Here is a 13,937-nt window from a genome sequence, read left to right as displayed (position 1 = left end):
ATGTCACTTTCTATTCTCACATTTAAAGCCGGATGGTGGAATTAAACCAATTGTGAGTTTGTTTTGTTGTGTATGTGTGTGTTTGAAGGTGTTTGTGTGAGCACTGTAGGCACACAGGAGCATTTCCACTATCGCGGCGCAGCTAAAATCCATTTAGATATATTGACTGTGGTCTAGAGTCAGTGGTCAGTTATTGCAGCCTTTTCTATTTTCTTCATTTTAACCAATCTTACCTCATCTATCCTGTCTCCTCTGCTTTTCATGAGAGACAGGGTGAGTTCAGAGTGTCTCTCATTACTGCTTCCTTAATGTCATAAATGCTTTGTTAACCCTTTGTCTTCCTCCCAAACCCTTTCTTCTTCCCTTCCTAATCTCACTGCTACGCAGACTACAATGTCTTATATTGGCACTGGGTCAGACAGTCCCATGCCATCAAATAACATTACACATACATCTAATAATGTAAATAAATAAATGCCTATGACGTGACCCTGTGGTTGTCAATCATTATGTTGGACAAACAAAATCAGTTTTCCACAAAAATAAAAACTCAGTATAGTAAATTTTAAATGCATTGTGTATGTTGCGCGTACGGCCACATGCAGTTGGAATTGCACACCAGATCTTCTTCGTTAAAGAGAAAAGTGCTGTTATGTTGATTTGCGGCTAGCAAGCAAGCTGTGAAATTAAAGTGACATGTAAAACCCAACAGAGTTTATTTAAATGTGTCATAAACATTTGCAGTGAACCTCACGTTTCATAGCTGCCTAAATGACCTGTGTTTTGTTTCTTTGATTTATTTTTTATGGATACATTTAAAAAACAAACTTGTTTCTTCCAACTTACTGACTCGCCTGGACCATCTAAAAACCACTGCAGTAAATGTTTCCTATGTTTGAATGAAAGGCTATTTCAACTCTGAAGGCTGTGTGAAAGAGCGGGCAGCCCTGGGTCAACCTCTCATTGTGTAAGGGCAAATGAAGGTTACAATTTTAATTTCAATCTTACCTGCTCTTGTCAGTGCCTGAAATCTTTTGTCAAAAAGTGAAAAAAAAATAAATAAATAAAATTTCAGGGCCTAGGAGATCTTGTCAGAGTTCAGAGATAAAGTTGTTGTTTCTGGGTTTTCTTTCATGTTGGGGTCTCGTCACCAAAATGAGATTGTCATGCAGAAAGGATTATTTAAAGCACGGTTTTCCATACCTGTGAATGATGAGTCATTGAAACAACAGCAGGTCGCAGACAAAAAAAAAAAAACCTCCCTTCCACAGAAAACAGCGTTCAGTCCCTCAGTGGATCAACGGGTGAGCTAGAAATCTGTACATCTGTACAGAGCATTTTCTGTGTCAGTTCTGTGCAAAGTTTGGTTATTTAAGCTGTCCTGACCCATATTTATCTACCTTTAAGACTAACATTCTGTCTTTCTTTTACTTATGTTCCAGGAACCATTTGCACGTGAGACCTGGGACCAAAGCTGGCTGAAAGGTAGGACAACTCTCTATCCCACCTGGACATGCTAGCTTGGTAGCCATTAGGCTAACCGTGGTTTTACATTTTTAGAAAGTGAGTAACGTTCAACTTCTAATAGGTATTACATTTACTAGTTAGGTCTAATGTTTGTTTCACTCTTGGTAGTTGTTCGGCAAATATGTGAAGAGCCTAGTGGGTCACAGTAGTAGGTTTCTCAATGGGCACGTGGGCCGTTCTGAGTACGATTCAACCTCGTTTGCAACGTTAGTTTGGGCTGCATCAGGCGGCCAACAATCTCTAATTAAGTCTTATACAGGCAATAACATGGTGTTTATATGCTTAAAGATCTGGGTTGTATTTTTTCCCTAAGGTATTGGAACAAAATAATATTTCATGCAGATACTGTGAAGCCATTTTACCACAAGTCTTTGCTAATTTTTGACCATAAATCTTTCTTTGTCCAGGCTTTAAGTTTTCCCTCAGGTTTCTCTGTCATTTCCACTGCTGTCGCACCCCCCACCCCCTCACCTCCCATTAATCCTGCAGCATCACGTTGAGATTGATGGTATCTGAGATAGAAAAATTATTATCATTACTAGATTCAAAGCTAAAACAAAGTGCCTTCAGATCTTTATGGAATTGTTCATCACCACGTCGATGTTGTTGATCTGTATTCTATACAGCACTCAGCAGGGAAATGATTCATGGCAGTATGCCTGTGAGTCATTTAGATGTGCAGAAACTATGGTGTCATTATGCTGATATTTTGTTTACTATTAGCCATAAGGAAGATGTGCTCACAGTGAAATGTATAATGCCAGCCAGTCTGGACAAGTGCAAAAAAAAAAAAAAAAAAAAAATATATATATATATAATAAATAAGTAAAGATATTTTTCTCTGAATTTGAAATGCACACTCACAGGCAAACTGCACACACACACACACGCGCGCCGATATGCACGTGTTTGTGGACACAGTCTCAAATGGTTGTTGTGCTAATATGTTTTTAATGTCTTTGGGAAGCAGTCGACATCTCTAATTTGTTTTTGTCTAAGCTGTGTGCTTATGTGGATGGGCGACATCAAAGCAGTAAAAATAGCATTTCTCATTAACCAGCCTTTCCCTCTCATTTATTTTCTTCATTCGTACTTGCCAGTTTGTCCACGCCAGTGTTCTTTTAGGCACAGCTTGTGAAGTTGTGAGGACAAGTAGCAGGAGAGAGGAAATAATGATGATGATGCTCAGTGTACGCGGCACCTGTACTGTCGCTTAAATTGGATTCTCAGCAGGTCGTTTTCAGGAAAAGGTCTGCATCGAATCAGGTTGCGTGCTAGTACTGAGGTAGCCTGTTAACATGTGCAAACTGACACATGCTAACTGTTGTCACTTTTTATCTGAAGTCAGTTAAAACATTCACTAATTTTATAGATATTAATTTCGTGGAAATTTAACTTTGTGCACTTTCAGATTTCAATTGTTTGTTTTACTCACACACAGGTTTCCCATTTTAATCTTTTGTATTTTTGCCCAACCTGTTGTTTTTCTGCAGCACTGCCTTATGCAGATGCCATCATCGAACGTTCCGCAGCTGCTGCTTAGGCAAAACTCAACAGAACAATGAAAACAAAATTACCAGTCAGTGCAGTCTCCCCGCTGTGGCACAAATAAAGAAAATGTTAAGACTGAGATTAGTTTCTGATCCTTGGGTTAAACTCAGCCAACAGTAACACAAGTGATGTGAGCTGCTGGTTACACTATGCCATGAGTAGAAAAAGGCCACGACAGTGTTTGAAAATCTGGACGTTTTCACTTCACACAAAAATATTTCACTGCAGTAATCCAAGCTGACTATTAATTTTTGAGCTTGTTCTGAAAGAGAATGCAGTCGACTTACGTTAGCTTTCAGTTACACTTATGCAAATGGAGATTGTGTGCAAATTGTGCAACAAACAGTTATTTTTAATCACCTCAGTACTTCCAGGCTGTGATATCTCCTCCTTGAAAAACACACTGCTCTGAGCAACGACATCAGAGAGTGAGTTTGAGAGGTTCATTATTATATAATCTCAAAGTTTTTTTCCATGATAAATATTTTTTCTTCCATTCCAGCACTTCCTTTTCCTACACCTACGTTTCACTTCTGAATAATCACATGGTAATGTTTTATGAATTTACCATGGCGTAGCCTGTGTAATGTTTCATATTTGTCGTATTTGTTGCATGTTTGTGCTCATTTCAATTGGCTAACCGATGGGAGCAACTGATGCTAAGTTAGCCGCAGCGTTCCTCTGCAGCACTTGACTGATGGAGTCATTGGCTTTTATGGAGCGATTCACGGAGCAGTCATCAGCTCTGCAGTATACTCTACTCAATAATTAAAGCATCCTCTATTCGCTCATCTCTCATGTGATGTTAAATTTTTACAACTCCTTCACTGTGGAGCTTCACCCTTTGATTCCAAACACGTGCTCAAAGGCCAAAAGAACAAGACACTGTTCAGGTACGGTGGCGCGATATAAAAAAAAAAAAATCTCCTCCATTTATTCGCATGCTGAGACTTTGACCGTCTCTCATTACCACGGCTCTGTAAATAGCTGTGCACAAGCAAGGATTACTCAACGTATGATCAATCCTCTGCACCACGTAAACCACATTTCATCTCTGTTACACAAAACAGCTTTACTACAGCTGTAATTAAAGAAGAAATCTCAAAGAAACGGCAGCATGTGGAGACGACGACAGAGAGAGAGGGGGGCGAGAGAGTATTAAAGTGACTGCTTCAGCCGGTGATGAAAAATATCTCTCACCTCCACGAGCTATTACAGTCCTATTATTGAGCTCATTATGACAGTTTCATGTCACTGTTTCTATTTATTCTCCGTTTGTCGTATCTCCGCGGCTCAGCACGGCACAAAGTCACACCGCGGAGACAGTCAGCCATTGTCAGAATATTTTAATCCCCACCAGTCTTTAGATGTATGATCTCTTTAATTCATGATCTGACTGTAAGCTTGTTGTTAATAAGACGGTTGTCAGATTTCGTCCGTGTTGCTGATTCTTTTTTTTTCTACACGTGACTCATGTTGAGTTGTCTTAATTGTTGAGAAAAGAGCGTTTTTTAATTTGAAACACCCATACAGAGGTGAGTCAATCACCACTAAATGACTCAAAACCATGGGTGAAAACAGCGACACGTTGGCTCAACATAGTAACTGGTTTAATTAGTTAAACTAACCATTACTGAAAACACTGTTACCAGGCCCATTTAATTTAACGCCATTATTCCTGTCACTGATCCTAATGAAACTACAAGCTGTGATTGGTTCTGGGGGTCAGTCCTACTGTTACATTACTGGCACTTTAGCTTTGGAAAACAAATGGCTTACTACTACAATACCATGTCTGATACCAATACTGCAACCTGGAGTATCTGCAGATGACAACTCTCCTTTTGCTCCTCTAAAAAGTAAGAAATCCAGAAAAAATATTCCTCTTTGTACAACACTGCTGTTGCTTTTTATTCAAACTTTTCACATAAATAAAAAAAAATCCCCAAAGAAAATTTGAATTATTTAACAATTATGAAGCATCTGCTCACTTTCTGCTGTTTCTGCCTCTGTCGGCCTTCAAGTTTGTCAGGTTGTCAGACAGTTTTCTTCTGGCCTACATTTGAATTGGGATGGTTGTGGTTTCCATAGTTATGGTCACTGATGACTACTCAGCTCGTTTGTGTGATATCAACATTCATCTTATCTCATGGCACTTGAAATGAAATCATCTTAATTTCTTTCTTTTTTTCCCCTCCCAAACCCAAATTCATCAGTGCTGTTATCCTCTTCTTCAGCTCGATGTTCCTAATGTATCAGTGTGGCATCTCGAGGAGCCTCATGTTGACGTGGAAACAGAATTGGATGATCATCCCTAGCCATAGCAGAATACATTATTCTTAACCACTTTGTGTTGCTGTGGAAACTGTTTAAGAGTCAGTAGGTCTGCCAAGGATGTGCGCCACGCAGATAAACATGTCATTTTGTGTGCACGCGCGTGTGTGTGTCTTAGCATACAATGTGTTACATCAGTGGGAATTTTGCACTCCCCGGAAACAATGCCTGTTAGATGGGTTAATTTGAAAAACAGAGGATCAGATTTGAAGAGAATTCATGGGGGTCAGAGAAGAAATGTTGAAGTCAGAGTCAGTGTGGGCAGGTGGTGGGGTCAAAGGTGAACCTGTGTGTGCCTGAAGCAGATGGTAAAGAACATTCTGTACACTTAGAAGACAGTAAAAATGAAACACGTCAACAAATTGGTAGAGATATCCTACTGTATGAGAAATAAATAGTTTGGATTCACATGAATCACTAACAGGTTGTGCTATTCCCTCTGCAGGTTGATACACTTTGTAGAAATGCAATTAAAACTAAACTCTATAATTTGGTTTTTGGCTCTTAGACAACTCACCAAGTGATCCAGTGTTCCACTCAGCCGTTTAGTGAAAAATATTTTAAAAATCAAACATTTAACACACTGAGTTTACTCTGTGTTCATGCTTAAATGATACCTTTCAATTGTTTCGTTTTTAATTGTTATTATAATTATCATTCTTGTTCTTTAAACAATTCAAGATGTTCAACAATATGTGATGGACTTCGTCTGATCTAAAACACAAACAACTCCATGTGGTCAATAGGACGTTTATCTAGAGCAAATCTGGAGCAAACTATGGCCCGTGGGCCAGATATGCCCCACTGACCTTTCGCCAAACACTGGTACAGTGTAATCGATGCCACTGATTGGTCGCAGACATTAAAATGTGCCAAATTATCTTTGAAAGTTGAATCTGGTACATTTTATTCAGATTATTTTGCCTGGCATTCTACATCCAACCAGTTCTGAACCGGCCTGCCAGTCAAGTGTTGAACCTCAGTTTGACCCGTGAGCCAGAGAGTTCGCCCACCCCTGCTCTAACAGAGAGAACATCAGCAGTCACAGCCTTACTGTACATGTGCGAGAGTATCTCTGTGTACTCTGACTTCTGCCCGCAGAATGTAGTATTTGGAGTATTGTGTCATTCAATTAAACACTAAATAAGAACACAACCATATTTTATATTGCTTGTCATTATACTACTGCATATTAGAAGTATATTTTTTTGTGTGAGAAATACATTGTATTTACATTTTGGGTCGGGACCTTAAAGAGACGTGTGGCGAAGAATCCTTGGTGGAGAGTGACTGTGAAAGTGCAGTGACATGTGTGTTCAATATTTATAGATTGGTATGGGGGTGTGAATGGAACCTTCTCTGTGAAGCTCTGCTAATGAAACTGTGAATGTGAGTCTCTCATGGATCTAGGACACAAACACACACACACACACACACACATAAACACATATCATTACCCATCATTACACCCCCCATTTGGCATCAGCCGTCCAGATCGATCACGGCCGATAACTGTGTCTTACTCCAGGCCAACCTATCTATCTCTATCTCTATCTCTACCTCACCCCCTTCGCCCCCCCCCACCCCACCCACACCTCCTCATTTCATATTTTCTTTAAATCCCTCTCATTTCACACCATACTATCAACTCTCACCATCTCAACCCCCTCACTCGCTCCCTTCTGCCTACAAACTGTATCACTTTGAAAATTACTTAAATCATCCGCCCACTGTATCCTGCTCTGCTTTTTAGCTTTGCTCCATCCAAAGTGTCTCTTTATTTCCCGTCAACCAAATCTGGCTATCTAATACTCACTAATCTGCTGCTGACTCCTCTCTAGGTTTGGTAGCACATTTCCCAAACTCGCATCTGTGGCTTTTACTGCAGTGACGAGCATATCAATCACTTGGTATTTCCATTTGTCAGTGACCTTCCTTTAGTGCCACTGTAATACGCCTGTTATTTTTTCCACTGTACTCTCATACAGCCTTTCATCTCCACTCACTGTCACCCATCTGATTCTCACTCACGCAGCCCAGTCACATCAGCTGTGCCTTTGCTCATCATCCATGATTGCTTTCTTTCTTGCTATACTCACCCGACTCCCCCCCGTCCCCTTTTTCTCCTCTATTTTGCTGCCACCCTCTTGTTCTCCTCTCCACCTCGACTCTAAACTCTAGTACTCCACCTGCTCCTTCTAGGGAGTAAATGGCTCTTATATTAAAACTTCAAAGTTTGGAGTTTGCTCCAGAGTCGTTTGAAAAAACTTCTGTTTTGTGTTTGTTTGTGTGTAAACCTGGCAGGGAAACTAGGAACAGGCAGAAGTAATGAACTCCTGAAGCCCAGGAAAAACAAAGACAGCCTGAAGAGGAGGCATCCAATCAGCTGCCTCCTTCTCCTCCTCCGTTTACAGTCACTCTTTCAGCTCAAGTCACTTGATCCAATGATGCTCCTGCGTGTGTATGTTTCACATTGATTCTAATTCAATTTGGATGGATTTGGATTCAGTAAGTCTTTCAGACAATTGTCTGCTGCAGGGCCCCAGATGGATCTGTACCTCCTTCTGTAGGCATTAGAGATTAATGGGAGGACGGCCACACTGGACAGAGGAGACCAACAATCAATTCCTCAATAACTCCACATTTACTCATTCTCACTTAAAAATGGCAATATATTTGGGAGACCAAAATGCACAGTACACTTCAGAGAGTCACTGAAATAATGTTTGAATTTTAAAGGACAAATTCTGCGTTTTTCAGGCACAGACTTTGGTTGTCTGAAGTCACAGAAAACTGGAGAAAACATACAGTAACTTTTTTCACAACAGTGACAACATTTTAAAGTTAACCTCTCAAACAAAGGCACAACATTTGAGCTTTAATTACCCAAATTTTAGAAATTAGAAAGACGTTAGAAACTGGAGTAGTAATTGTCATAAAGTAAAAAAAAGTCCACGTACTGTACTGTACTGTACTGTACTGTACTGTACTGTACTGTACTGTACTGTTCTGATAACTTCAACATATCACACTAGAAACAAAAATGAACTAAAGGACAGATGTACAGCAACTTTGTGAAATACAATTGTATTTAAAATATATTTGCTCAGACACACACAGTTTGTATACCGCCTCACATAGTTGTGTGTGTGTGTGTTAGCATGCATTTATGCATGTCCTCAGGCGTATCACCACATTGCACCTGTTTCCTGTCAAAGAAAAGCAGTGATTTTCAGGCAGCGGTGAAGCTGTACACTGAGCAGTGATTAGTGTAAATATTGATGAGTGGCAGGGTCATATATGGAGAGTAAAAAAGGCAACGGTCCCATAATGCAGCATCCTGGGGTCCGTGATATCCCCCACTGTCTGCGTCAGCCATTGTTCCCCTGTCGTTTTAGCGCCGAGGTTTAGACTGAGATGTTCTCTGGAGGCTGCGGTGTAAGCCCCAGACTCGCTCCCTACAGGCCGTCTCTCTGACAGGAGATCAGGCTACATCAGTATGTGTGAGCGGTACAACGGGATCTGTGGGATAGATCCCATTTCAGCTGATACAGCAAACTGTGATGTGGTTGGAGTCTCAGAGGTACTTCAGGCACCTCTCTCTCTCTCTGTGTGTGTGTATACATACACATATATATATATATATATATATATTAAATACAATCTTCTATATGTTTTTGTGTGTGTCTGTAATGCACTTCTGGTAAACTGTGTGTGTGTGTATGAACATGTGTGGCCAGCTGTACTTGTTGTTAATGATTTTCAGAAAAAGACAGCAAAAAAAAAAAGAGTGTCTCCTGCTATGTGTGTGTGCTCATACGTGTGTTTGTGTGTGTGTGCAAGATAGAAAATATGTTTGCCCTGTTCACACCGATCTGTTTGTGTGGGAGTGCATTAACATCTACGTGGGATGGAAAGGAGGCAGAATATGCAAAACAGTTTGAACAAAGGCTAATAACTCTGGAGCTGCTGCGCAGGAAGATGCTGCGTTTCCTTGACTTTTGTTGAATCCAAACACACACTGTGTGTTCGACAGAGGAACACGGGTTTCAATTATTTTCGAGTTTTGAGAAAGTCTGACAGCCTCCATGGAAAACTGGCAGGGAATAAAAAAAAAGAAAGAAAACCTCTGTCCCTCACACATTTTATTCCCTTTTTTTGTAAATTAAGTTTTTTTTACTGCCAAAACTAATACAGAAGAATTTGCCTTCATTAGAACTTGATAAAACTGTAAAAACTTCAGGAATGGCAGCTGAATGGGGCCAATGAGAAACAGGAAAATGTATTTGTAAAATAGGAATGGATTTGTGTCGATTCATTGCAACAAATAACACGATCATTTTTATTGTGTATCAAAGGATGTTGTGGCTGATTGGGAGTTTATCGATGTAATGTTTGGTTGTCCAGGTCTTGAGTGAAAAAAACAATCATTGCACTACTTTTTTCTCTATATCCCAGAGAAAATATTTTTTGTAATTAACAAGACCATCAATAACCCGACCCAACACAAATGATTCATAGGATGTTTTTTCATAACTCACTGGAGTTTACCTTGTCAGTAATCCCGGTGAGGAGTGTCAAAGAGCGTTGTCAACTTTTTTTATTGTTTTTTTGTGTCTATGCAAATACTCACGTCCAGATCTATGTGCTCGTGCCTGTGTGTGTGGTTGTTTGTGTGCCTGCATTTCAGCTTCCCTTTTATTCCACTGTAGTAGAAGTTACTGGCAGTAAAGGGATTTCAAATGTGCGATTTTGAACTTCTTCATGTTAGAAGTCAGTTTGATCAATGTCTACTGCAGCCTTCACTTGCTGTGGGGCACAGTGAACCACTGATAGATGAATTCCTCAGTGTGAGACCATGAGCTGATGTGTAGGTGTGCAGTGAGGAAGAGGAGAACTAAAGCAAATCACAGTCCCTGTGTTGTTTGTGTGAATGCATTTATGCGGACCATGAATCCTGAATATTACATCTCCTTCAGTGTGGAAAATGTTTCGCTACGTGTCTGCGTCTGCGTAGTGCTCCCTGATTGAATCATATATTCAAAGCACCTAAATCGTATCGTCTTACATGTAAGCCTGTAGCAGCAAACCAAGACACCAATGAGTCTTTGGATTTTATCAGCCAGTTCAGTATCGGAGCCGGTCTGGCAGAAGGGCCACAATGTCCAGTCTGGCTCTGGAGCCCAGCAGAGGAACCCATGTACATAAAACCTTTTAGAGCTGGGCAATCTGATTAAAGCAGATGCTTTTGTGTTAACAGTACTGTCGATGCTGGGATAGCTGTTCTAGTGGGCTCCTCGGATCAACTCTAAATTCACTATTTTATTAAGCCAAGAACTAGCATTTCTAAGAAGATCATTTTGGTTTTCTTTCTTTGTTTTTAGAAGGTGAGCAGCACTGAGTATATACTGTATGCACAAACAGACACAGAGCAGCAGCCGCAGGACAATGGGAGATAATGACGCTGGATAAAATGTGCTAAGGGTACTGCTGACACAGTGAGTTCTGCTTGATGTACAAGAAAAAATAGTATTTTTCAGACTTTTGATCTGCAGAAATTGACGAAAATTATGAGTACTCGTCAAATGTTTAAAGTGCGGTTTCTCCGCGCCCGGTACAACTTGAAAAGGCTCCATATTTATCTCCAAGTGTTTTGGCAGAGCGTCAGTAGGATGATGGATGATGTCTTCATCGGTGGCCAATTCTCTGAAGTTGTGGTTTGAGTGCTGGACTGAAAAACAAGATTACATTTAATGGACATTCACTCCCATCCAGAATTAACTGCAGGCTAAACACATACAGCTGTGGATAACGGTTCAACTAACTCCAACTGTCCACTTTTAGAAGCAGTGTCTGAAAAAAAAACCCACCAACAACAACAAAACGGAGAATAAATTACAAGTAATAACTTACACTAATCACACAGTGCATAGTGAGCTAACACATTAATAGAATAAAACGTGCTCATCAAGCAGTAATGAGGGTCTTTGGAAGTCTTTTGAATGAGATGCTAAGCCTCTCAGTAAATAATATTTTATGATGCAAATTATGATCTCACTGTGGCATTGTTTTAAAATGAGCTGGGAAATGACTCTTAAATAGAAGAAAGTGAAATTTACACTGGAATTTACAAAAGAAAATTACAAAAACTCATTCATGTTTGAATGGTTCTGATAAGACCAGTTCACCCTCACACCATTATGACCCATATTGTTGTCAATACTGAGTCAGGCATGTCTGTCCTGAGATACATTTCTCATATACATATTGAAGATTACTTAAAAAACAGCACGAAGTAAATACGTGTAAAATGTACATACATGTAAAAAAACAAAGTGTAAATAGAATAAGATTGATTGCAAGTCATGTCAAATAAATAGTTCTTAGAAGAGTAGAGAATAAATAAATATTGACTATAATAATCAAAATACTGCCCAAAATAAGTTTTAAAAAATGCACAAATACAAATTAAACAGTAGTAAAAAGAATATTACAGTTACAGCAGAGTTCCTGGAACGGTGGACCGTACAGTCTCGTCTTAGGTTAGACCCAGTGAGCTCATCCTGAAGTCTTCATTCTTCAAAGCTGTGTGGTGGAGACACGCTCTGTTTCACATTTACATAAAACATCAACCTGAGTTCAGTGCCGCCTGCGTTCAGAATGTTGCTGCTCTCCCAATGATATCAATAACGAGGTGTCCGCTTTTCAGAAAAAGATATATTATTAGAGAAATGGCGGTTGAGTAACATTAGGTCCTCACGGTCATCACTTTAAACCAATTACACATAATAACTCGCACTGATAATTTATATTCTCTGCATATAAGTAGTGTAAACAGCTCTAATGTACTCATATCAGACTGTAAGGTCGTGATTTTTCCTTGGCAATGTTAGTAATTACTACACTTAAGTGCTGCACTGAAAGTGCAGGAGAATGTGGATTGACTTATAATCTAATAAGGTTACAAGTCAATCGAGACACTAAATAGGTATGCAGAGCCAGCTGCAGCTCCCTCGCTCCATCAGAGGGCGACCTTTCCAATGGCCTCTCACTGTATAGTTCTCCTCAGAGTGTGAGGATGTGGGCAGGGCCCGGCTGTGTACAGCAGGAGTACTGAGTAGGATCGATAGTCCTCTCTATAGCCGCTGCCTGACACACCTGCAGCAGCCAGGGTGGCCACGGTGACACGGAGATAAAGAGGAACCACTCCCCAGGCTGTGAGTGTCTGCCTTCCTCTTCCTGCTCTCCTGCCTGCTCCTCAGTGGAGAGAGGTGGCTAAATCCCTCTCACATGACAAGAGGTGTAGGTATTGGTAATATTTTCACGACCCCCAACAATATTGTCTTAAGTTAACCTTTGCTTAAAGGCAAGGCACCGCTTCCCCTCATCCATCCCAGACTGGCTGTGCTGAGACAGCTAAAAGAGCCCGAGGGCGCGGTCCTTGTATATTTACTAACACTCAGTTCCATCCATCAAAAGACGCAGCATGCCGGCTCCACCTGTCTGTCAGTGTCCTCTCACATTCCCAGGCCACTTCCTCTTCCGCCGGCCGCTCCGTGCTCCTCAGCACTTGGTATGCGCATCTTTAAAAAGGGCTCAAACCAGCTTTTCTTGTCAGACTCTTTTCCTCTATCTGGTCTTTTGTTGCTGACTCCAATCTTTAAACCATTTGCTGTCTTTCCGGATACTTTTTATTCCCTTACCTCGTGTCCAAATCCTGCATGCAATCCCCGGTGCCACAAGAACAGTGGTAGTGTGTAGAATAAGTGTGCTGTCCAAGTGGGTAAGAGAGGGTAATTTGAGCCTCTCAGGGAGCTGTGGGGCTTGGATCTAGTTTTAGCAGGTGTGCTGACAGTCAGCGAAACGACACTGATCACACCAGTGTCACACTGATGGGTAAGATGTGTAAAATTCTGGTGGGAAGGGGGTGAGTGTGAATTACTTGTAAAAAAAAAAAAGAAAGAGAGGGAGGGAGAAAGTAAAATAGTTACTGTAGTTTTTCATCACTGAGATGGTAGAGTTGGCACATGAGCCTGTCCAGCCTGGCTCTGGGGATTTGTTTTACATAAGATGCATTATTATTTAATTGTCAGTCTGAATTAATGTGCGTTCAGAGTAAAATATACTGTTTGTTGGACTGTATGGATGTGGAAATGCATCTGTGAGATATACTATAACTGGGTCGGCTGGAAAAGTTTCAAGACTGAAAAGAGTTTGTCTCAGCTAAACAATTAGTTTAGACAGAACAACTAACTGATACACCCAGAAGAACAGGCTGGAGTCAGAGTTTGAGTGGAGTAGACAAGCGTCTGGTATAGAAGCAGTTTTAATATGTTAGCCTGTCTCCCTGCTGGGCTCCCCTCCCCCTTTCAGGGACGGCACTAATGCCATTAAGTGTGGGACAGATCTGTTCCATGTCTACAGGCCTGCCAGTCTACTGGTCTGCCCCGAGACCACTCTCCATCTAATCCTATCCTCTCTCTCCCTTTATCCTCCACCTCCCCACCACGCCAGAGACAGGAAGA

At 40.7% G+C, this 13,937-nt stretch overlaps 1 protein-coding gene across 5 annotated transcripts in view; it reads left to right on the top strand.

Annotated features, from left to right (window-relative positions):
- The window catches only part of LOC103392844 (adhesion G protein-coupled receptor L1-like), a 185,543-nt gene that overhangs the window by 40,618 nt on the left and 130,988 nt on the right, over nt 1–13,937 (top strand). For all 5 annotated transcript variants that reach the window (XM_017040474.2, XM_025064165.1, XM_008329582.3 and 2 more), the window contains exon 3: nt 1,443–1,485. The gene's annotated coding sequence lies outside the window, so the exon portion shown is untranslated. The remainder of the gene's footprint in view (nt 1–1,442; nt 1,486–13,937) is intronic.

The sequence above is a fragment of the Cynoglossus semilaevis genome, chromosome 17, assembly GCF_000523025.1.
Source record: "Cynoglossus semilaevis isolate Cse_v1.0 chromosome 17, Cse_v1.0, whole genome shotgun sequence".
Classification (NCBI taxonomy): Eukaryota; Metazoa; Chordata; class Actinopteri; order Pleuronectiformes; family Cynoglossidae; genus Cynoglossus; species Cynoglossus semilaevis.
Note: the sequence above shows the minus strand (reverse complement) of the source record. Positions and strands in the feature narration are given on the sequence as shown.